Here is a 27061-nt window from a genome sequence, read left to right as displayed (position 1 = left end):
ATGATATGATATGATGGGGCCGAAACAGGTCTACAGAGGCCTAATTCGTGAAGGATGATGATATGATATGATATGATATGATATGATATGATATGATATGATATGATATGATATGATATGATATGATATGATATGATATATGATATGATATTATGATATGATATATGATATGATATGATATGATATGATATGATATGGTATGATATGATATGATATGATATGATATGATATGATATGATATGATATTATGATATATGATATGATATGATATTTATTCATAGTGTTCTGTCCAAGGACAGGTCTTTCACTGTAAACCCAGCATTCTCCAGTCTTTCCTATTTTCTGCCTAAATTCATCACAATACTGGATGGTCACTGGTCTCATAAACTAGACGAAATTTAATGAGAAAATGTTATTCCTTCATTACGATAAGAACTAGCGCTCATGCCGTAACGCCAGGCGAGGCATGATGTCTTAGTCTGCGATGCTACGGCATGTTTGTTAGTTATTTTGTAACTTTTTTTAAGGATTAAAAGCGAATTTTTAATATTACAATATTGTTTAGTTTATTTTAGCTACAATCTTATCATACCTTAGGCGCATTAGGATTATTTTTGTGAATTTTTTTTAATTCAATAAAATAAATAAATAAATAAATAAATAAATAAATAAATAAATAAATAGGTAAGTTAGTAAGTAAGTAAATAAATAATTAAATAATACATAAATAAATCATAATTCATAATGTTACATCAGATCTGAAACTTTCAAAACTCTATGCTTGTTAACAATAAAATGACTTGAATATTGTGGGACGACTTCAAATGTAATGCAGAAAGTAACTCTTTTCTTATTCGCTTTTCTAAATTACATATTTCATTATTTAATCCTCCAAATACCAAGGTTTTACCAGTGAAAATCTTTACCAGTCTTTGTTAAGCGTTTGGAATATTTAATAATCCATGTAATATTGACAGTCGACCTACAGAAAATATAAACATGTAAAATACTCTTGCTATTTTTAAAATACAGTGTGGTTCAAAAATACCTATCTATTTTGTTGAAAACTTGTATGAAAGTTAATGAATTTTATATATTATTGGTGACAGTATGAGATAACAGGTACAGTTCTAGACACAAAAAATGACCGATCTCCTGTAGCGTGAATTTATCTAAGTCCACTTCGGACAGCGCCTGGTTCACACGACTAGGGAAAGGATGTTTTCTTTTTCACCTAATTTACTCCTTGAATATATCTTCGTTATAGATTATTCATAATACTTGACCTATAAATAGATAGAAAAAGCAACAAACAAACAAAACAAAGGAAAAACAGAGCGGAGTCGTGCATAAGAAATTCCTTCACGTGTCAACCTAAGTTTTCAGAAATTAACCGAAGTCTTTCGAAGGGGACTTTGCTTTTGGCAACCGGTCATATTGTTTTTGTCTAAGCCTGTACATTAAAGTTAAACTTGCCACCCTTCCATTTCAAAGAAAAGTTCATAAAGTGATATAACTTAGTTTTGAAAAAAAAACACAGCTAAAAGGTATGAATGTCATAGCACTATAACATAGATTGGAAATCATTTCAGTTCATTGCTGAAATTAAGATGTTCTAATACCATCTAACAAAAATAAACATCTTCAAAAAAGGTTCCACTAATATTTTACTAGAAAATAATCACTTTTAGAATAACTATAACACGCACAATTAAAAAATAAACTTATATGTAATGAAAATTGGAAACCAAAGACGATGATAAGTTGATAACGTAAATAACAATATCAATAAAGATATAATTAATACAAAATGAAATAATTAGGAGCCAGACCAACTCAAAAAAGAAGAAAATAAAGCTATAAATTGAATTTCATATCCTGGAATTTTTATGACACGGACTACTTATATGCTCTATATATTTTTAAGCTTATGAAATTAATCCGTTCTAATAGCAACATTTTTTTTTATCGAAGTAGTGATTTTCATTATTGCAACGCTCGTTTTAAGAATAATTTTAATATTCCAGCACATCGATTGACAAGTTTAAACAATATATATATATATATATATATATATATATATATATATATATTCTATGGCTTAAAAATATATACTGGTTTGCCTGATGAAATTAAAAATACGAATGGTTTATTAAGGTAATTTAAAGATACATCAAAAAAATTTCAACAAACCTCTGTTCCTACAATATAGATGAAACACGTTTGGGTTTACATTGGTGCTAATTTATTGTAATTGTTTCTACTTTAATTATTGTTTTCCTTTCTTTCTTTCTTTGACAAGTCCTATGGTTTTTAACTCTTTTATGGACAAACAAGGAAATAAATAAATAAATAAATAAATAAATAAATAAATAAATGCATAAAATAAATTAATAAATGAATAAAATAAATAAATAAATGAATAAATACCAAGGAGGCGACAAGATCACCCTACATGAATAATGCGAATTACTTCTTGAAGTGAATGAATTAGTTGCGTTGTTCTTATTTCAAAATGTTAGTAGATTTATAACGGACAAATATTTGGTATTAAAAAAAAAAGAGAAAAATGAAAATAGCCTAGCATTAAGAAATCATCATTGGGGTAATTCTATTACCATATTATTACCAGGACTTTCTTTTCATATTTCTAGATCTACAGAACAGCCTTACTTACTTACAAATGGCTTTTAAGGAACCCGCAAGTTCATTGCCGCCCTCACATAAGCCCGCCATCGGTCCCTATCCTGTGCAAGATTAATCCAGTCTCTATCGTCATATCCCACCTTCCTCAAATCCATTTTAATATTATCCTCCCATCTACGTCTGGGCCTCCCCAAAGGGTCTTTTTCCCTCCGACCTACCAACTAACATTCTGTATGCATTTCTGATTCGCCCATACGTGCTACATGCCCTGCCCATCTCAAACATCTGGGTTTAATATTCCTAATTATGTCAAGTGAATACAATCCGTGCAGTTCTGCGTTGCGTAACTTTCTCCATTCTCCTGTATCTTCATCCCTCTTAGCCCCAAATATTTTCCTAAGCACCTTATTCTTAAATACCCTTAATCTCTATTCCTCTTTCAAAGTGAGAGTCGAAGTTTCACAACCATATAAAACAACAGGTAATATAACTGTTTTATAAATTCTAACTTTTTGATTTTTTAACAGACTATATGACAAAAGCTTCTCAACCGATTAATAACAGGTATTTCCCATATTTATGCTGAGTTTAATTTACTCCCGAGTGTCATTCATATTTGTTACTGTTGCTCCAAGATATTTGAATTTTTCCACCTCTTCGAAGAATAAATCTCCAATTTTTATATTTCCATTTCGTATAATATTCTGGTCACGAGACATACGGTACCAATTACAAAGGATTTACTAAAATAATAATAATAATAATAATAATAATAATAGTAATAATAATAATAATAATAATGTTTTATTTTCGCTGGCAGAGTTAAGGCCATAAGGCCTTCTCTTCCACTCAACCAGCCTTAATCAATACAATACATATTTAAATTACAAATATATACACTACACTTAAAAGGTTCTCCAGCAATATTCTTCAGTTTTAACGACTAGTAGACTACATATTTATTTAAATTTAGATAAACCTATAAGGTAAAGTAGTAACTTAATTTATGAGCTAATTTAATTCAATCAATTATAATTAATTTAATATTTGAGATAGCTGGTAAAATGAAGAAAATTAATTTAATATAAGCTTACTACGACAATGTTACTATACGCTTCCACCTAATCCTATTACCCTTAATCTCCACACTTCGTATATCATGTCATCTTCCGCAACAGACCAGCTATCTGTCCGGTAAGTAGAGCACATTGGTCGATGATACTGCCCTCTGTCAGAAGACGAGGGAAGTAGATGTGTAGCAGCACGGCCGACTTGATGTGCTCGCTTCGCTTCTCCTTTACCGGCCTTGACAATTCATTTAGATCCCTGTGTTAAAGCTGTAATCGAGAAAATATGAAATTCCCGCCAGATGGCACTAACTCCCAAGGTTCACTGAGGAATGTGTATATGGTTTCTTGTACGATTATAATTAGTAATATTGCGCTTATTTCTACTGGCATGTGAGTTTATTGTGATATGATTCAAAATGACGTATTGCTGTGTACTATAGTGTACTTCGAATAGAAAAAAGAGTGAAGGAGCAATATCATTCCACGAATTTCCGAGTGACAGGAAAAGATGATTATATTTCGAGACCATAATATTGTACGAAATGGAAATATAAAAATTGGAGTTGTATCCTTCGAAGAGGTGGAAAAATTCAAATATTTTATTTCACTTTAGTAGGCTATTTTACGACTCTTTATCAACATCTTAGGCTATTTAGCGTCTGAATGAGATGAAGGTGATAATGCCGGTGAAGTGAGTCCAAGGTCCAACACCGAAAGTTACCCAGCATTTGCTCATATTGGGTTGAGGGAAAACCCCGGAAAAAACCTCAACCAGGTAACTTGCCCCGACCGGGAATCGAACCCGGGCCACAAGTGATTACTTTGAAACATCGCAGTTTAGCCTAGGGGTGCTACTCAGCGAATGAACTACAAAATTACGCCTCTGTCATCATGTTACTTAAACTGAACAGGTTACTATGTGGTACCTTCCCTGCTTTTAAACTCACGCTTTTACCATCATTAACAGAACTAAACGTAATAATACTTTTATTTGTTATTTATAAGTGTTATTATTACTCTTTAATCATTTATTTTAATTCATATTGAGTATTTCTTCTGTGGACACCAGAGCTTGGCAGACAGCGCCAAGTGGTGGAATTGAGAAATTATCCAATTTCAAGAAAATATTACTAATGTCAAGGCCGTATACAAAAAAGCGAAGGGAACATCAAGTCGGCCGTGGTAGCAGCCGTAAAATTCGAGGACACAAGAAAAAATATATATTCAGCTCAGTTTGTCAGAAGCTTAGTCATGCATTTAAATATTATTGAGGACAAAAAGGCATGGAAATCACACATGTTTTATCCTTCTACGCTAAAAAGAAATGTTAAAATAAAACTGTTTGTAGCACCACATGAACTCCCAGTGCGACAATGAAACGTCCGTTTGAAAGTCAGTCGTATAACCGTTGTCAGAGTTTCTCTGTTGCCCTGTATACGTTACATAGAATAAAGGAGGGAAGACTTTTACAAGTTCTTTTGAGATTGACGGTTTCACTGTCTCATGTCCGGTCACTACGGGCTGAGACTGGATTCTGGACGGTGAGGTGCAAGTACTAGAAATGTGGCAAGGACAAAAAGAAAACAAGTTACAAGTATTCAACAGACGGTATTGTACTCGCAACATCTGCTTCTCCTTCAGAGAAAACTGCGTAATAATGAGAAGAAGCTGGTGGACCAAAGATAGGGTTACCAAACGTTCCCTTTTCTCGGGATATGTCACGTTTTTGGCTGATAAATTGTATTAATATTAGTATTTATTTATTTAACCTGGTAGAGATAAGGCCGTCTGGCCTTCTCTGACCCTCTACCAGGAGATTCCAACTACAGGGACATCATTTTATTTTTACTTCAATTTTTATTGTACCTGAGTTTTTGAATGTACTTCACTCCCACCTCTTCTACTAATGAAGTTCAACCGTCCTCCACACAGAACCAAGACCGCATATACAGTCACAGTAGCTTTACGTTCAGAGTAAACAGTACGTTCCAAAAATATGTTCGCGTTTTCCAGTGACGAAAGAACTTTCAATATCGAATCATTTTCGCACAGGTACTGTCGTCCATTTGCCTATGTCGCATCCCGGTTTCCCCCACCTGCTTCTTTTCGCCTTTCTGTAAAGGCTAGTGGCTGGGCTGTCTTAGCTCTTTTCTGAGAACATTAATTTCTGTTAGGAATTATACGTCTACGTAATATTATACCCATACAATTGTTTAAAATAACTTAAATAAAAGGGCTTCGTTAAGTAATTTACTGTCACGTGATTTCCTCCCTTTCTACGACCCTGCGATATAACCACTTGGACGGACAGTAGATAGCATGTCTGAGTAATTTTATCTTTTCGAATCGGGCAGAAATGAAGATTGAATTTACAGTAGGTACAGAATTATTTCAACACGAGTTACTGATACGAAGTACGAAACTGGTAATTATAATTACGTACATAGTCTATAGTGCGATAATATGTACATTAGAACTGAAGCCTGTATCGAAATGAACGGCACCATTTTCAAAAATGTGTTTAAATATCCATATTATGATTATTTTTAATTTAACTTCATTCTCTATAGTGTACGCTAATGTGCTGTAGACAGTATAATATACACTGCATAATGAATACGTCCGCATGGACAGCTCAGTTCGTGAGTAAAAACACTCACTGTTAATACTGTACTGTATTTTGATTAAACAAAAACTTAATGAAAATTATCAGTCAAAAGCGTGATATTTCCTAGTTTACGTAAATGGATGAACTACTTTTCTTCCCCCCTATACCTAGTAAAGTGATTTGTTTGTATATTACGCCAGTATTATCGAACTCCAGTCGTGGAAGGGGGGTAGCAAACGGCGTTGATCCAAAGGTATAGTCAGGTTAATATTAAAAATGTTAGTAAAAATAAAATGATGTCCCTGTATAACATGAAGAATAAATTGTCTAGGCGGTTTTTTAAAAACAAATGATGATATATCGTCCTCTGGTTTGAGGTATGAGATATCTCTTAAAATTTCATATCAAACTCTCATGTCATGTTAAGGGAATAGCAACACAATAAATACTATTATGGATTTATTAATTTGTCCTACAGAATAATATCTGTAATATTGACAATTAATATTTGAGGAGAAAAATTCGCTCCGGCGCCGGGATCGAACCCGGGAGTTACGAGCACAGTATTCTGTACAAATATATGCATTGCAGCTGTGAGAATATTCTAGATTTATTAATTTGTCCTACAGAATAATATCTGTAATATTGACAATTAATATTTGAGGAGAAAAATTCGCTCCGGCGCCGGGGATCGAACCCGGGAGTTACGAGCACAGTATTCTGTAGAAATATATGCACTGCAGCTGTGAGAATATTCTAGATTTATTAATTTGTCCTACAGAATAATATCTGTAATATTGACAATTAATATTTGAGGAGAAAAATTCGCTCCGGCGCCGGAGATCGAACATATATTTGTAACTGTGCACGTAATTGCGGAATCCTGGCCAAGCAAGTCACTCAGTTGAGTGCGCTCCTAGTATAATGGCAGTTGACATTGGACACACGTCAACATATATGCCTAACTTGGAGTCAGGCCACAAAGGGAAACATTGAAGGAGGAGGATTCGGTTCGGTGCTGTGGATTGAATTCGGCGTAGCTCAGTGGTCAGAGCGCTTGGCACGTAGAACCAAGGACCCGGGTTCGATCCCCGGCGCCGGAGCGAATTTTTATTTTCAAATATTAATTGACAAATACTGCTACGCCGATTTCGCCTAGTACAATGCATTTTAGTCTAAAGAAAGCAGCAAAACAGTGCAATATGGTCTGTTGTGATGAGAACCCAAGCGCCGCATACCGGTAAGGCATAATGTTACAATCACGTTCACGTCTGAGTATTTCTCACAAAGTAAATATTATTCAACGCCTTGAAAACGGCGCAAATATTAAGGTTATTGCCGGAGAGTTTAAGAAGGTAATATTAATTAATAATTCATTCATTCATTTATTTATCCATTCATTCGTTCATTAAATTATTCATTCATTCGTTCATTTATTTATTTATTATTATATTTTATAGATAGATAGGAAATAAGAAATAAAATTAGTTTGTATTAACATTGTATGAGATTCACTTTTTTGTAATGAGTTAACAACTCTTAAATACCCATTCCCATATCGATTTTTTACTGTTCATATTATTCATTGAATTTCATTGTTTATCTAAACATGATGCTTGCCGATTGCAGGGGACTTGCTCCGCGTGTTATATCTAAGTAGGCCTAAGTAAATATTGGCTTCCTTCTATATCAGGGATGCAAAACTGTGCTACAATTGAAGCACACGTCATAAGCCGGAACACGTAACTCATCATTGTACGGTAGGGGGAGAAGAGAGAACAGCGTGTTTGCCAAACGTCACAGAAACGTCATTGAAACAAGAAATATATGAACCATGCCTACCTTTCCTCTTTCCTAAATGTAACATACCCGTTAATCAGTGGGTCGTCAGAGGTATGTTATTTGGAGCGAGAGGTTCCCTTCCAACTATTAGTGAAATTAAAATTCCAAGTCTTTCAAATACAAAACTTCTTATTACAAATTCTTAGAGACTCTTTACATATCATTCAATATCATTTATATTTTCAAGAAAGATAATTTTGTCAATATGACATTTTGGCATCAAGCAAATTTCAAATCCAAAATTTAATTTTTATTTTTTTAACTAGCTAGCTAGTGAGTACAAATTAAATTTATAAAACAAAAATGTTTCTGGCCACTACCGTAAGAGCCAGGCTCGTGTACGGTGTGGTCTTAGTCAATCATATAACATAACATTTACAAGAACAGTTTACTAAATACAGTAAGTAACTTAATTCAAACCAATAAATACAACACAAGAGCAAGAATAAAGAAGAAAGAGAAAAAGAAAGAAAAATACACATTTAATATAAATTGACAATCCGATAGATTCAATAAAAACATGAATATAGTCGAGAGAAATAAAAGGTAAAAAAATAAATTTGTTAATATTATATATCATGGATAATTTTACAAATTTCTTTTTTAAAAGCTTCAATTTTAAAATACTTCAAATTTGGAAAATGGTTTGTAATTTTATTATAAAGTCTTGGGCCGAAACTAGCACCATGTTTAAGAGCTGCACTTGTATGACATTTAGGCTCAATTAATGGGAAAGTAGGCTTAATATGTTTTTTTTATTAATCGACTTAAAAACATAACTGTTCTGTATTCAGGATCCTTGTAGTCACCCTGGCTGGAGGGCTGATGATTTAATCAAATCCTACTGTCTAGAAGTAAATCAAATTGCGTTTAAACAATTCTTGCTAATGGACGATATTTCTATAACGGAAGGAATTTTCTTATAAAGAGAGTTAATCTAATATTAATTCTGTATAACAAAACGACAGTTAAAAATTATTAGATGAAAGATGTAGTCCTTCCCAGAGATACAAATAAATGTAAACATCATTAGTTATACCGCTAGATAACACAGGGAAGATGACGATGATGCATTAACAAAGTATGGACCTACAAAGCCATTAGATTTCTAAATGTTATAATTAGTGTTTACAAAAAATATAAATGTGTGAGTCGCTTTCGCTAGGAGGCGATACAGTTTAGACGGAGGACTATCGCGACCTCTCTCACATACAGCGAGGAGGTGAAGCACAAAACACACATGTAGTCGCCCTGGGGTGAAGTGAATGCAAATAACCTCCCGATTTGAATAATGTGTCTACTGATGTTCTCTTTTTAAAACTAACTCGCCTCGCCTCCTGTTGAGGCCAAACAGGTCACCGCAGTAGCCGGGCTTCCGTCTCAGAGAGAGGGCACATTCCATTCCTTTTAACCTTCTTGCTTGATTTTCCCACAATGCTATAGCGAGTTAGTTTCCTAAAAATTAGAAGTCTTATTACAGTAACTTTCGCCCAAAAAATGTATTTGAATTTATTGCTATGAAAAATTACATATATAAAATTTAATTCACGAGAAGTTACCACAACTTATAGGGCATATTTCCGAAGATATTTTGGGAAAAAAAGGCCATATGAACATGGTTTCTATTCTCAATATTTTCAGAGTTATACCACAGTCCAGTACATACAGTCACGAAGCTTGAGGTGATTTCTTGCATTTCTCGCGAAACAATGCTCCAAGCGGTTAGCAACTGAGACTACTAGGAACAATAGCACAGTCTAATATATAGAGTCACGAAGCTCAATACTTACTAAATATGCAAACATAGATAGTTGCTCACCACCAGGGTCGCTACTATCGCCTCATCACAGACACTTTCCCCAGCAGAGGATAAAATGTATTGTACTTTCGATATCGTATTCTTTTGAAAAAATTAACACCTTCCTTCCACTATTGAAATGTGAAATACATAAGGTTTATATATTATTTTCATAAAATCTATATTATATTTTATAAACTCACCTTCCTTGATCTTTCGGAAGAAGAATAACTCTGACCTCTTTTTCTTACAATAGTTATAGTGCCACAAACGTCTCCTCGTCCCATCTTATTATTCAAATTATTGTATTTTAGCCATTTACAGTTATTACAACCGATAACGAACGTTTCACAGTTTACACAACTTTTCACAACAAAGCAATGCCTTTTCGATCTAGACCAGGCCGTAATGTATGTTCGGGTTTTCTATTTCAGTGTATGGAGCTCAGTGAAATATTATATTATAACTTTATTGCTTATCATTGCTAAGCTTTATTTAGTGTAATGTGTCCATAAGCTCCGTTTACTTCTTGTCGCATTATATGTTGCAGAAATAATTACAAAACTGTGTTATTTTAATGTGAAGAGAATTTTACGTGTTAACATAATCTGTTCGCATAAACATTTTAAGTTTAGAATGGAAGCTATTTTGAGGTTCAATAAAAACGTATTTACAGTATATTATGATTTTAATTCAGCACATCTACCTTCCTCAATTGTAGACAGAAAATTTACCATACCACTCCTATGAAATTAGTGTACGTACGATTGTGTTACTTCGTCTCTTAGGTAGTAGATAAATACAATAATTCAGTACTCAATTGTAGTATTAAAATACAGACAAATAGAATGTGACGGGTGTTATACATGACATTATGTTTAATTATAATGTATAATTGCGAATATAGGAATATAAGTTAAATATAGTAAACATAACCTATAGTATCCATATGACATGACATACATATGTAGTGGCAGAGCATTGGAGACCACTAAAATTAGACAGAAAGGGGCAACTGGTACAGTAAACACAACCTATAATTTCAACATATCTAAATAGTCGTGCGGTGCAACTGAAAATTATTGAATCGTGCAAAAATGAATGTACAAGAATTTCGCAATATTTACTCGAAATAAAGGCAGGTATTACACATACGAACAACGTAATTTTCACACCAAAAATAATATTACACCTTAACTCGCAAGGAATTATGTCTGAAGTGTCCCCTAATCATTGTTTTAAATTTTATTAAAGCAATATTTTAGAGAAAAATATGTTACTCTTTATGCATTCCAATTAATTTATATGGTTGAAACGCCGCCCTTCGTGATCGGGTTAAGCGAGTCACATGGTCTGCCTTACGGCCTGTATTAGATTACGATGGCAGTGACACAGTCTATTGTTCCTAGTACTCACAGCGCTCCAAGCGGCTAGCAACTATCGCGAGAAATGCAACTCGTTGGCAAAAAATCATCCCAAGCTTCGTAACTGTATATGGTAGACTGTGACAATAGACTGTGCGATAGTAACGATCCTAGCGGCTTGCAACTAAAGTTCAACTGTCATTTGATGCATATTTCCTATGTATTGAGCTTCGTGACTGAATGTACTAGACCTTTATGTGTGTGTGTGCATTAAAAATATAGCAAAATAATCGTTAGAACATCAATGTATTACACAGAAAAACATGAAGAAGAAAATGAGGGTTCAAGTTCAAATTCCGCTTCAAATATGAAAAAGCCTATGTCTTTTGCCAGGATTTGTGTCGAATGATGATAAGTTGCAATATTCCATTCAAAACGTTGGACAATCCTCACTTTAAAGGGTTTATAGAAAAGTACACAAAATATCAGGCACCTTCTGAATCATCGATTCGAAAACAGTTCTTACCTGCACGCGTCTCTAGTATGCCTACTGTGCTTACGTAAACAACAACCCTCTGACGAGACAAACTACTTGCGTTGTATTACTTTCACATCCAAATGACGTTTTTTCCGCTGTCTAATAATTGTGCTGTAGGCATTGGATGGTAATAAAATGCGTGAAATATTTAAGTAGGAACGTAGATAGAAATAATATCAAAATCCTCTTTCCAGCCTTTCGAGGGCAGAAAATATAGATTTTCGTAACAATTCGAAATCGCCTGTTTGCATCATTACACAAATATCTTTTTACTTCGCAATCTATGACGATAAAAGAAAACGTGTTTTTATGATACGAAAACCTTGAATGATTTAAACCATATCCCGTTATAGAAATATTAGACGACTCGTAGCCGTTGAATCTTTCGTGTTATATCGGACAAACAGGTTACATCCGTCTACCGTCACAAGCCGTTAGGACTAAACCCGCTTAGGAAGGGGTTGAGAGATCTAATACTTATTCGAAATCATTTTTATACATAAAAAAGGAGGTTATCTTGAAGAAGTGCTTTGTCATCGATAATCATTTTCGTGTGTGAGTCTTCGAGACGTCAGAATTATGATATACAAGAACAAACAAGGCTACAAATCAGAAGGCGATCCTCTATTTAAATAAATATTGACTAATAGAAGTGGGAATTCATATACATAACTTGTTGGCTTCGTCGCTCTTTAAGCATTACAAGGTGGTGACTACTCTTGTTAGTTTTGTTGATATATAATAACATACTACAACAGGATCTTATTTTCATTTGAAAATACCGTTTAATCATCTATTTTACATTTAAAAAGATTACTCATGTTAGGTCACTTGCTAGGGTGATTTGTAAATTATTTCTGTAACGGTATAGTAATACCTCTGTGCTGGATGAATGGTCAGACCTTGAGCCTGTCACACAGAAGGCCCGAGTTCAAGTTCCGATCAGTCTTGCGATTTTTCTACAGTAATCTCACTAGATTTATTTAGAGAAAATCAAAATTTGAGTGGGATTTAATTGACTATTACACGATTAGTAGAAGTATATAAAGATTAGAAGGGCGGCCGGGTAGCTCAGTTGGTAGAGCAGCTGGCTACGGACTGGAAGGTCCGGGGTTCGATCCCAGGTGGTGACAGGATTTTTTCTCGTTACCAAACTTTCAGAACGGCCCCGAGGTTCACTCAGCCTTCTATTAAATTGAGTACCGGGTCTTTCCCGGGGGTAAAAGGCGGTCAGAGCTTGGTGCCGACCACACCACCTCATTCTAGTGCCGAGGTCATGGAAAGCATGGGGCTCTACCTCCATGCCCCCCAAGTGCCTTCATGGCATGTTACGGGGATACCTTTACCTTATATAAAGATTAGAAGAAATAAAGTATTCTAATACAGTAAAATATAAATTGAGTTACTAAAATACTAAACTGTCTTGAAAATGTATTATTGTACCATCTCATCATTACAAATACTCCATTAGATGATAGTAGTGTGTTAGGCCTATGATAAACTGTTCTCTTGTTACCAGTTGTGCCAACTATACAATCTTCATTGAACTCTATGAACGATTACTAGTCAAGAAGACTTTGTTGATTCAGTTTTATTAAAACAGTTGCATTCCACTTCAATTATCAATATATATTAAACAGTCTCTGATAAATAAATATCCATAAACACATACAGCAGAAGCCATACTTACTTACTTACTTACTGGCTTTTAAGGAACCCGGAGGTTGATTGCCGCCCTCACATAAGCCCGCCATTGGTCCCTATCCTGAGCAAGATTAATCCAGTCTCTATCATCATATCCCACCTCCCTCAAAAAAATATTACAAATAGAGAATGAACTATTCACAAGTATCATTTCTTTAAATGGCTAGTGTTCTCAAGCTAAAAATATGTTGCAGAATCTATAATATAACCTAAATAATGTAAACAAGATAAATGATAAAAAAGTTGTAATTAAGGATTGTTAAATAAACATGAATAATTTTAAAAGATACAATTATGAAAGTACAATATTGGCAAACAAAGAAACAAATGCTAGGGAGGTGATACAAAACAAATGCTAGGAAGGTGATAAAAATTATAGGATAAGCAGCCATGATTAGTTGATACACGTCGTTCCGTATCCTTTTATTGGTCAAAAATAGTATGACGTAGTAAAAGTGTAATACATTATATATATTATATACATTATATATTTACATATATACTTATGGCTTTTAAGGAACCCGGAGGTTCACTGCCGCACTCACATAAGCCCTCCATTGGTCCCTATCCTGAGCAAGATTAATCCAGTCCCTACCATCATATCCCACCTCCCTCAAATCCATTTTAATATTACCCTCCCATCTATGTCTCGGCCTACCCAAAGGTCTTATTCCCTCCGGCCTCCCAACTAACACTCAGGAATCCGCCCCTGAGCACGAGTTCTACTCTTTAGGGGCAAGCTAAAGTTTTTCTGTATATATTATAATTTATCTTACAATTATTAGTAAAATGATTAAATAAATAAATAAATAAATAAATAAATAAATAAATAAATAAATAAATAAATAAATAAATAAATAAATAAATATGCACATCTGAATTCGCCCTTACATGCTACATGCCCTGCCCATCTCAAACGTCAGAACTTAATTATGTCAGGTGACTTGGCGCATATGGGGGCGGAGTCTATCTGTGCCGGACTGTATTGCGGGCAGCATCAGTTCGAGGACACTAAGGGGTAAGATGCTCGTGGTAGACAGTTCAGATAGAAATGATTCCCTTCCTGCAAACGATTGGTAGCTTCGTTCAACCAATACCTCCCCCCAGAGCGGTCATTGGTTCTAGTCCTTCCACATATCACTTGCGCGGAGGTCTTATTTCGTCTCTCTACTCTACAGATCCCGGGGAGTTTGTATACGCTTGTTAGATTGAATTTGTTTGTGTTTCTTGTCTGTGTGTTGAGGTGTTTTTGTAGTGTGTTCTGTATCCAATGTTGTATTTTAGTTTCTTGAAAGATGACGTAATCTTATATGTTTTTTTTTTATTTTAATATATTAGTGTTAGTGAGATGAACTTATTGAGTTCTTGTCTTTGTGTTGCGTTTCTTTGTGTTGAGTTTCTTTGTTTGCGTTTAATATTTTTGTGATGTGTAGACTATTATTATTACTATTATTATTATTATTATTATTATTATTATTATTATTATTATTATTATTATTATTATTATTATCTATTATTCGCTGACGATCTTAATTTTTTTCGAAAAATCAACAGTGTTGCTGACTGTCAATTTCGTCAGGATGACATTAATTCAATTACCAATTGGTCAGTTGATAACGGGATGATGATTAATGAACCCAAAACTTACGTAATATCATTTTCAAGGAAAACCTCTACACTAAAATATAACTATCATTTTAAAAAATATTAATTAACAGAAAAGATTGTATTAGATACCTCGGTGTATTAATTGACAATAAATTATATATATTTAAAAAACCGCATTGATTATATTTATAACCATCCAATAAGAATGTTAGGAATATTTCGGTCAATTACTTATTCTTTTTCAACACCTGACTCTCTTTTAATACTATACTATACATTAGTGAGATCGAAACTCGAATATGCATCTGTAGTTTGGAACTTCATTACTAGTTCTGATTCGGCAAAACTGGAAAATTTTCAAAGGAAATTTATTTAATTATGTTCCTACAGATTTCTACCCAGTAACCCCGGGTATAGCTATGATAAAAATGCCAGCACTTTAAATGTCGAAGCTTGTATACTAGACGTCATGATCTCGATTACTTATTCTTATGTAAGGTCCTTAAAGGTGACATTAATTGTCAATCTTTCTTAAACAGTGTCAGCCTTCGTATTCCTATGAAGGACATGAGACATCACAAACTCTTCTATATTCTAATCTATATTCTAAATCTTCCTCGCCGGTCTCCAAATGTATTAAAATGCTAACTTACATGTAGGCGATTTCCATCCATTCAATGTATAAAAGTATTAGAATATGGCAATGTCTTTGCTAATATTATTTGCATAATCCTTATACACAAATTGGTAATATCTTTGTAAGAATCAACTCCTTTCCCTAAAATTTTATAGTATTAATTCTTGTAAAATAATCATTGTAATCCATGTTCTTGTTGTTATCTCAGTTATTTAATTTGTACCATAGTTGTTCATTTTATTGTATTAATTGTATCACTGTGCTGGACTTTTATTGGCCAATGGTTGTTGTCCAGCATATAAATAAATAAATAAATAAATGTTATTGAAGGGTTGACTGTTATTTATAGCTTTTTTACATGTTGAATGGTGTCAATATAATCTTTTCTAAATATTTAATAATTACATGGCATACATTTAGTAGGCCTACACTCTTTCATCTTCTCGAGGCGCTACCACATCATCTCTAGAATTCTAAATGTTTTGACAATGCTTTCCAAAAATACGAGCCTCCTTGACTATGTGGTCAGCACGATGCAGGACTACCGCTGAGATATCACAAGACAAATACAAGACAAGGGAGCTCCCTCCCCCCACTTCCGTAGAATGACGATAAATCTCCTCCGACTTTAGGAATCGAATCAAGGACCGCTTGGTTGGGATGCATACGCGCTGTCTACTGAGCAATAGCGACGGACCATAGTATACTTTATTCTCCAGTAATCTAAATTGACCTTATAAAAACACGTTGTTTCCTGATGAATGAAAGACGTGAACTGACCTGGTATGCAAGACGGAGATCTATGTTATGAAAAGTTCGCGCTGTCAACTGTTCAAAGGATATCCTGAAGCCGTTAGCCATTCAGCTTGTTGTGCACTTGGCTGCCTGTATGATGTACAGACGGCTTCTCTGTTATTTATTCTGTAATGTTAGTTACTTGTCAGAACTTTATATCAACACGTATAGGCCTAAGCCATATATTACACTATCAAATTTCTGTGTCACAGAACTTTGATAAAATATATATGATAAAATCTATTACGTGGTCATCATCACACCTTTGATGAAATCTGTGATTGAGAAGAAAGAAAATGGCGGTCACTAGGGGAGAGTTGGATATTATCGGACATCGGGTAATATCGGACACTGCGTTTCTTTCATCTACCACCAGATGGTAGTATCTGAATAACATGGTTACGTTTCTGTATGCGACATCGCAGAAACGTAACCATGTCATTCAGGTGTTATCATATGGTGGTAGATGAAAGAAACTCACTGTCCGATATTACCCGATGTCCGCTACTACCCAACTCTCCCCTAATTACACATGGTCTGTGAAAACACAAAACTTTTAATATCGCACTTAGTCACATGAAATGTTTCATTATTCATTATTAAATACTTAGTATATATAGGATTTCACACGTTCACACTGGAAGTTCTGTCAATAGAGTTTGATGGATCCTTTTGTATCTTTCTCCCTGCCCCAATCTCTAACCAAATCGTCAGCTTAGAGTGTAAACCTGCTAACTAATAAAAAGGAAATTTTACAGTGGAAAGAAAACACGGAGTATAAATTAACTCTGAAACTTGAGGACCAGGTCTGTACTTTGGATTTGGTCCTAAAGCTTCAGATTTAATTTATACTCAGTATTCTGTTTCCCCTGTAAAATTTCCTTGTTGTATTGTATTGTATTTATTAACATCCCAAGATATTCATACATTGCTTACAGCTAGAATATGGAACAAGACAAAAAACTTAATACTAATATAAAATCTTAATTTATAGTCACAGTCTAGATGAAATATATACAGAAGAGATTTACAATATAGTCTACTAGTAAAAGACAAAGTTTTAGTATCAATTTCATGAAATGTTATTGAATGTCATGAATTCACGTACAGAATAGAAGGCGTGAGAAATTAGGTACTTCTTTAATTTGGCCCGAAATAATTTTATGTTTTGAGTTTCATTTTTTATATCGATAGGGAGGCTATTAAAAATTGTTAATGCCACATAACGCACTCCTTTTTGATAGCACGATAGACTTGCCGATGGAGTATGAAAGTCATTTTTTGACGTGTATTTATGCTATGAAGTGTTGAATTAGTTACAAAGTTTTCACGATTACATACGAAGAAGATTATTAATAATGAAAAGATATACTGACAAGACAAGGGCATTATTTGTAGTTTTTTGAAAATAGTCCTACAAGATTCCCTAGATTTCGCACCTACTATTATTCTAATTACTCTTTTTTTGTAATAGAAATATACTGTTACCATCTGTGGAATTTCCCCAGAATATTATTCCAAAACTCATTACTGAGTGGAAGTATGCAAAGTCTATTGTTTTTAAGGTATTGATATTTACTATATTTAGCATAGATCTAATAGCAAAACAAGCTGAATTTAGTTTGGGGGTAATTTCTTTAATATGATTTTTCCAATTTAACACATTATCGATTTTTAAGCCAAGAAATTTGGTTGTTGTAGTTTCTATTAGGGATCTATTGTTGTTAGCAAGTTTACGCTCTAAGCCAACGAAATACGTTTTTTCTTTGAATTATTCTTTAGTATTAATGCAATAATCATTATTGCACTTACTATTGCAACAAGCATAGAACTATACAAATCTGGCTTTCAGGTAGTAGCTCCCTGTAAAGCAGGTTTGAATAATTTCAAGGAAAAATTGTTCCGAGGCCGGGTATCGATCCCGGTACCCGGAACAATTTTTCCTTGAAATTATTCAAGCATAGAACTGTTGTGGATCGCTTGTTCGAACTATGATGAAAGATATGAAAAAGGCTTCGACATAGTGTAAAATACTCAAAATCTTACATTAGATCATACATATTTGATCAAAAATTTTATCGTGTTCTGTAACACAGAAATTTTATAGTGTAATATAGGCCTAAGTGAAGTCAAAGTGGAAGAAGAATGCAATTATTTCAAACAAACGCAAGTTATATTTCAATAAGACTGTGAATTTTGTTACAGCCATATTCTTATGAAATCAACAATGAAAATTTGTGAGAATTTCGCAAGTTTATTAAATTAATTATTGCACTCGATATTATAAAAGTCGCATGAATTATACATCCTAATTAGTATCTACTTTACACAAGACATCTAAGGCAAACACGGCTAATTTCGCAGTATTAAAGGTTTTCTGTCTATAGTTACACCAAAAAATGCTTGAAAAAAAATTCCTTCATGGAGCTGTTAATCACTAGTTATAATAGTATTGGTTGGTATAAAAATTTTATTTTTTATGTGTATCTCAACAGGGAAATAGCTCCATCTAAAACATGAGATCATATGTGTGTGTTTCAGGAATTCGTGTAACTTCGCAGTACTGCTCGGGCAATTTCGCAGTAACACTTGTGCAATTCTCAAGAATACTCTTTCTAGCTCAAAACGTTTTAATGTAATCTAAACATCCGTACATGTTTACACACATGAACTGTACACACATTAACAAACTAGGTAATAAATATAGAACAACTGGGCTTCAATTATTAACATTAATAACAGGAAAAGGCTTGCATATTAATTGTAAATTAATAAATTTATCTAATTCATATCTGCATTAAACATTATGCCAAAGACATAAAAAAAAACATATTATGAGAACTATTTAGGCATAATCCGAATCCGCTAGCACGACAATTGTGTCCACACCTGTGGAGTAACGGTCAGCGCGTCTGGCCGCGAAACCAGGTGGCCCGGGTTCGAATCCCGGTCGGGGCAAGTTACCTGGTTGAGGTTCTTTCCGGGGTTTTCCCTCAACCAAATACGAGCAAATACTGGGTAAATTTCGGTGCTGGACCCCGGACTCATTTCGCAGGCATTATCACCTTCATTTCATTCAGAAGCTAAATAATCTAGATGTTGATACAGCGTCGTAAGATAACCCAATAAATTTAAAAAATATATAAAAAACGACAATTGTTTCTCCTTTCTCTGCCATTGTCTGAAGATGGGCAGACTTTGTTCCTTTTTTTGGTTTGGTAACCAATGAAAACCCTGTTTCATTTAAATTTCAAATGAGATTAGGCTTGGTACTCAGTTCTGCTTTCTTATACACACTTCCTAACACATCGTAAAAATCGTTCAAATTCGAGCGAGTTGAGGCTGCTACTCTATGGTAAGACAGATTTTCTAGCTGGCGCATACTTAGCCCATAGCACTTCTTAAAGGAAGTTCGAATCTGCGTGCCACTCGAACTGCTTTGCCGGCAACTAGCGGAAAATAATTAAGAAATTGAATACTAGCAAAAGCATATTACGAACAAACTATATTAGATAAAACAACAAGCAAGGATTCAAATTAATCATAAGAATGTAGAGAATTCGTTAATCGTAGTGTGATACTTACAGTTCTGAATATCTCGACGATATAGCCTAATGTGCAGAAACACTACAAATTCATTCACGCTATCTCAGCAAACCCACACCTACTAAAGCAGATAGTTGTGTAACTTTCGCCAGAATGAGTTGCAATAGGATTTTCCTGCATGAAACATCCCCGACAGGTTCTGGCATTTATCCGTATTTTTTTATAAACTCAAACGAAGAGGGACAACTCCACAAGTAATAAATATGTGCGACATTGCGAAATTAGATGCACTGCGAAATTAGCCGAGTTTACCTTATACAAGCTTTACACTTTATCAGTGCATTGGTACGAAGTGCGAAAAACTCATTTTCATTCAGAAAAAAAAAATGATATTTTTAGACTTTCAAATAACGAGGCCTCGAACTCTTAGCATCCTTGAAATGGAAAAAGTATTTTCTTAAAATTTTGTGTCTGCGTGCAGCCATGGACTCATGAGCGTGCCTGTAGATCAGTGATGACCTTTGTGTAAGAGCATTCTTCGCTGCGCATTTGCAGTATACAAGAGCATAGGCCAATCGTTCCAATGCTTGCAATGCCAACGGTGCTCTTTTTAGCTCGCGAGTGTAGTCTACACAAAGCTTCGTGAGAGCAGCTGAGTTAGTCATCGGTCCTGTGAACCCTGAAGATGACAATACTGATGATGATGATGTTACTATTATTATTATTATTATTATTATTATTACTATTATTATTATTAATTTAAAATATTTTTCAGCATTCGAACACAACAATTTCTTTTTTTAAGTTTAGTGCTTTCTAAGGTAGAGGAAATTTTATTTTAACAAAATTATTACAACAATAATAAAATTAAAACATCGTGTCAGAATTTACGTTCCAAAGATCTTCAGTTTTCGGAGTATATCAGTAGCGGATTATTTTGGCGTGAAGGTTAGCAGAATGTTAGTCCATTACGTAATTTGGTCCTAATTTTACGTTTGTCCAGTTATATGTTTGTCCTGCATCAAATTTTGTCCACAAATATATATATATATATATATATATATATATATATATATATATATATATATTGTCCTTACCTGATTTAGTCCAAATTTATTTCAATGAAATTTCCGTAGCTGTGTTTATTACAAAAAAGAATCACTGAAATAAAATATGAGATTTATTTTCAGTTATTTCAAAGAACAAAGATCATGCATTCAATGTAGCAGCTATTTCTTACTTATTTACTTACTTACTTACTTCCTTACTTACTTACTTACATACTTACTTACATACTTACTTACAAATGGCTTTTAAGGAACCCGAAGGTTCATTGCCGCCCTCACATAAGCCCGCCATCGGTCCCTATCCTGTGCAAGATTAATCCACTCTCTATTATCATATCCCATCTCCCTCAAATCCATTTTAATATTATCCTCCCATCTACGTCTCAGCCTCCCCAAAGGTCTTTTTCCCTCCGGCCTCCCAACTAACACTCTATATACATTTCTGGATTCGCCCATACTTGCTATAGGCTATGCCCTGCCCATCTCAAACGTCTGGATTTAATGTTCCTAATTATGTCAGGTGAAGAATACAATATGTGAAGTTCTGCGTTGTGTAACTTTCTCCATTCTCATGTAACTTCATCCCTCTTAGCCCCAAATATTTTCCTAAGAACCTTATTTTCAAACACCTTTAATCTCTGTTCCTCTCTCAAAGTAAGAGTCCAAGTTTCACAGACATACAGAACAACCGGTAATATAACTGTTTTATAAATTCTAACTATTCTAGCTATTTCTTAGAAAGTGTAATTTCCTTCTTTAATTTCCATCTCCGGGGTTCTGCGGGTTGCTGTGTAATTTCATTACAGGTTGACCGATTCTCACATCGCCAATATATCTTGGTTGGATCCTTATTATAAGAGTGGTGTTGATAACAGTAGCTGTCTTTTATGGGCAATGATTTGTTCCTTTTTGAAGTAATTACTTTGGAATCCATACCTGATAATTTTAAGTGAAACTGATGTATGCATTTCCCTAGCACCACCTGTCCATTTTTCAGTTCTCCATTGTTTGGTATTATATTGTTGGCATTTGTTTAAAATGTTATTCTAGTATCTGAATATCCAAAATCAATCACGATTGGAAAATATGTAGGCTATGTTGGACTAAAAAATTTCTGGATGAAATTTACTCTTGGACGAAAATGCTATGGACTTATTCCACTGGACTTAAGTGTGTTGATCATAGAAATTTGGACGAAATATTGTATTTGTATTGGACGAAAATGTTTGGACAAACATTCCTGAAAGCGGCGTGAAGCGTCTAATTTTAGGAGTACAAATAGAGAAAAATTGTAACGTTTTAGCATGAAAGGTTTACTGTATCGTCACTCGTGATGAGTGAATGAATGAATGAATGAATGAATGAAAAGGTGGAATGGGAAGATAAACATTAAAATGTCGCGAAAACGAGTCCTTGCAACGAAGTTCGGGGCTGAGAAAAACTTGTTTTTAGTAGGTTATTTACGACGCTTTATCAACATCTTAGGTTATTTAGCGTCTGAATAAAATGAAGGTGATAATGCCGGTGAAATGAGTCTGGGGTCCAGCACCGAAAGTTACCCAGCATTTGCTCATATTGGGTTGAGGGAAGACCCTGGAAAAACCTCAACCAGGTAACCTGCCCTGACCGAGAATCGAACCCGGGCCACCTGGTTTTGCGGCCAGACGCGCCAACTGTTACTCCACAGGTGTGGACGAGAAAAACTGAATATGTAATCTCCAAGCCTATCGGCCACTTGTCTCAATCCGAGTTTCGCTGTTATACTGAAGGAACTGTAGAGTATATTGAGAGGAGAAGCAGAAAATGCACATAACCTAAATTGTGGTGCCATAGTTACAGAATAAGATTAATTTCGTGGTTTATATGAGGTACGTCTTCTCGCTTCATTCTATACTTAATGTGCCTCGAGTTTTTCCAGTTTTAACAAAAAATAAATAAATCCCTTGTAAATCTCTTAAATGTTTACACACCACTAGATATGAACAAGAAAAGTCACTCGCTGAATATGAGGCTTGCATGACATAAGGCCACCACTTAGACCAAAACAGAACAAATACAATATAAGGAATATGAAGTATAAATTCTCTATGAAAGGAGTATAATTCGCAACAATTAAATGTACAACCCCAATATAATAGGCAACATACTAAGAAAGACAAAACATAATCACAAAAAGCATAAGAATACAACACAAACACAAGAACACAAAAAAAATACATCAAACTAACATAAGAAAATAAAAACACACACAAGAATGCAACTTCATTCAAGAAATTAAATTACAACATCGCATACAGAACAAAATAACACTCTACATAAGCATCTCAACATACAAACAACACAAACAAATACAATCACACATGCGTATACAAACTCAAATGCAACATCTGCAACAACTTCTACATAGGACAAGCAGGCAGATCACTTCAAACTCGTTACAAAGAACACATCACAGCCATAACAAAACTACAAAACACTTCCAAATATGCAGAACACATCAAAAATGCTAACCACACCTACAGAGACATCAACACAGACATGGAAATTCAACATATTCAACAAAAAAAGTCAGTAACTAAACACACTAGAACAATACGAAATAATATAGACACACAAAAACACATCTAAATGAAATTCTCAACGCACAACTCAATTTCAGAACACACATACTCTTTGACTCCACATTACACTACACAAACACACCCCAAGAGGAAACACAAATAAAAGGCGCCAAGACCAGCAACAACCAGTTCTGAAGATGGTCGATAACAGGCTGAAACATGTTAACGATTTAATGTAAAATTTAACACGAGAAAGACACATAATACGTTTTCCGAAGTGATATAGTGTTAAAAGTTGTGTAATCAAGATGTATAATTAAATGTAAATAAGTTAAAGAATAAACTAAATAGAACAATGAAACAAGATCAGTTCACAGACGATCTACGAAGGAAGAAAGATGACCACCGAAGCAAATATTAAACTATAAATCAAATGGATGAGAATGTCGGATCTAAAACGAAACAGAGGACTTTCTATGCTTCTAGCACAAAACAAGCTTGAAGATCTGAATTACCATAAACACTAACATCTGCTATGTACGTTTAAACCCTTTGAAGCTCTCCATTCCCATTCTTGTGAGGAATTTCAATGAATCAACACTAACTATAGTCCGAGTCAGCTTACTTCATACCCTAAGAGTGAAACCTAACCATTTTTCCCCCATTACTACATATGCTAGTGGATTGTAGTGATTTTCTAGTTTGCAGGTTGAATTTTCTTTTGACAACTTCGTTTCGAATTTCGATACTGACAAATACTACAAATGGTAGTGATTTTGTAACTGGTATGTTGGCAGCTGAGACAAATATCAACAATATTTGTCGGTACTGGAGTTCCATGAAATTAAAATTCTACTAGATTTCTGAGCCGGTTACTGGAAGCTGGTGAAAACATACTAATAATTAATTAATATAAGTATTAATATTAATACATAATAGTTATTTTATATGTTGCGTTGTGGTTATAATTCAAGAAATTTCATGTGTCCAAACAAAATACATGTTTAGGTTAGGTCTCGTGAGTCAATTGTTTAGTCAAACCAATGAATTTCGTATTGCCAGACAAAATACTTGACATGTTGATCCCTTTCTCGTATAGTTTGCCTACGAAAATATGTTACAAATTATTGAATTATTTAGAATAACCTTCCAACATAAAGTACGGTAAGTAAATAAGTCATTTAGTACGTAGGATCGTGTGATATCTGGTAACAGTTGGCAACCCTGACAAGACGGCAATATTTGCTGTTTAGGAATTGTTCTTATGTGACCCTCACTATATTCACAGACAACGGGACTCCTTAGTAGCGTGGTAAGCACGACGCAAGGTCGCTGCTTAAGACAACAGACATACAAGACAAAGATCACATACCAAAGATCTAAAACTTCACTTTTCTTCAGAATTTTAGCGATAAATGATATTCCTTTATCTACAGAGATTGATGAAGATTTTAAATTTTATTTCACGTTGAATACTTAATTGAATAATGCTGGTAATGGGTTACATAAAAAGATAATTAGATTAAATTTTCTTTGCTACAAAACAGTAAAATATCACGTGATGTGATGCCACGCTTTGGTAAAGATCTATGACAATATTATGTCAGAACAGCAGGTGTGTACTTACATTGTGCAATGGAGCGTTGAAAAGGATGTTAAGTGACGTAACGAAGCAATCCCGCCGTCCTTCTTGTAACTCCCGACCTCATGGTATTAGCATAGACGTCCTGGATTCCTTGTGTGCAAGTTCGGATGACTCATATGTAATCAAGAGTTACCGTCAATAAGACTCGAACGTAATAGATCACCGTTAAACAATATCACCAGTAACGTTAACAGTTGTTTAGATCCAGTAGCGCCGAACGTTATTCTAAAATAAAAGTGAAGTGTCGTAGGAAAGTTAGGTTGGGGGGGGGGGAGAAGACAACAACCGCCTCGTATAGACGAATACATATAGAATCAAGAGTTTTATTTTTATTCTTTATTTTAAAAAAGTCTACTGCATTCGATGCGGGGCTACTATATAGAAACTGATGTTGTGAAACTGGTTCAAAAACCAGATAAACATGATCGGCACTAAAATGTAGTTAGATCGAAAAAAAAAAATAATAACATGGCTTTAAGGTTTGCTACCTGTTACGTCGAGATGAAAAATTCCTTCTACACTATGACTAAACTCTAGATAGTTGGCTTAGTTTGGTTTCTTGTTTGCCTTCCAGTTCTTCTATTTATAAACTGTAAGATACCTGTAAACTTGATCATTACGTGTAGTTACAGAAATGGAAACAGAGGGAATCGGGGATAGAATACACAAGATTAATTGGCGTCCTTAGTAACGTACATATAAGACCTTTTTACTCTAGTCGACACTATTGTTACTCGAAGATCATGGCCATTTCATCTATTGTACCTCATACATCATACATAAATGGCTTTGAGTTATTTCCCCGTTGTATTTCTTAGAAATGTTTATAAATTTCGTAATTCATTTTCTCGGATAGACTCTTATTTCTTCAGATATTGTCTTCGCCGTCGTAGGGTACTTGTAAAGTCATTCTTGTTGCCTCTCTCCAGCTCTCTCAGTTCCCCTTAATATGAACTTATATAATAATAATAATAATAATAATAATAATAATAATAATAATAATAATAATAATATTGAGGGAGGTGGGATATGATGGTAGGGACTGGTTTAATCTAGCTCAAGACAGGGACCGATGGCGGGCTTATGTGAGGGCGGCAATGAACCTCCGGGTTCCTTAAAAGTCATTTGTAAGTAATAATAATAATAATAATAATAATAATAATAATAATAATAATAATAATCCCAGCCACGACAGCTCATGAAGGACCATATCCGACCAGCCAGCTGCTGGCCTCACGTCCACATGCCGAAGCAGAGGTGAACGATCATCCAACCAGAATGAAGGTATCGTGTGGTTAGCACAATGATCCCCCCCCAGCCGTTATAGCTGGCTTTCGTATCCGGATTTCGCTACCTATCGTAGCTCCCCAAGTGCATCACGATGCTGGGTGGACACCGGTCCCATACAATCGATCAATCAATCAATGTAATGCATTTCAAAACCTAAGAGGTTTTTAGCCTCATTCACGATATATCGTCATTCGTCTCTGTTCTCTGCATCTTCTTGTCGTCTTCCCACTGTAGAAAGATTATCATATACTTGGTCCTGCCAACGGAGATGAGGTCTACCAAGAGGTCTCGTACATCTTGGAGAATAGTCGAAAGCTTTTCGTAGAAGAGAGTCTTCATCAC

The 27061-nt window shown here is 34.5% G+C and overlaps 1 long non-coding RNA gene and 1 other non-coding gene across 3 annotated transcripts in view; one reads left to right on the top strand and one right to left on the bottom strand.

Moving 5' to 3' along the window:
• LOC138700473 (uncharacterized) overlaps positions 1 to 25637 on the bottom strand; it is a 263149-nt gene extending 237512 nt beyond the window's left edge. The window contains exon 1 of one of the 2 annotated variants that reach the window (XR_011332355.1): positions 25412 to 25637. This is a non-coding gene — a long non-coding RNA (uncharacterized lncRNA). Of the gene's footprint in view, positions 1 to 20195; positions 20264 to 25411 lie in introns of those variants that run through there. The other variant, XR_011332356.1, reaches the window with a different exon arrangement.
• Positions 7355 to 7427, top strand: TRNAT-CGU (transfer RNA threonine (anticodon CGU)). Its single transcript has one exon. It is a non-coding gene; the product is annotated as a tRNA-Thr (tRNA).
• Positions 25638 to 27061: the final 1424 nt, after the last annotated feature.

The sequence above is a fragment of the Periplaneta americana genome, chromosome 5 (assembly GCF_040183065.1).
Source record: "Periplaneta americana isolate PAMFEO1 chromosome 5, P.americana_PAMFEO1_priV1, whole genome shotgun sequence".
NCBI classification, from domain to species: Eukaryota; Metazoa; Arthropoda; class Insecta; order Blattodea; family Blattidae; genus Periplaneta; species Periplaneta americana.
This window is presented reverse-complemented; position numbering and strand designations above follow the sequence as displayed.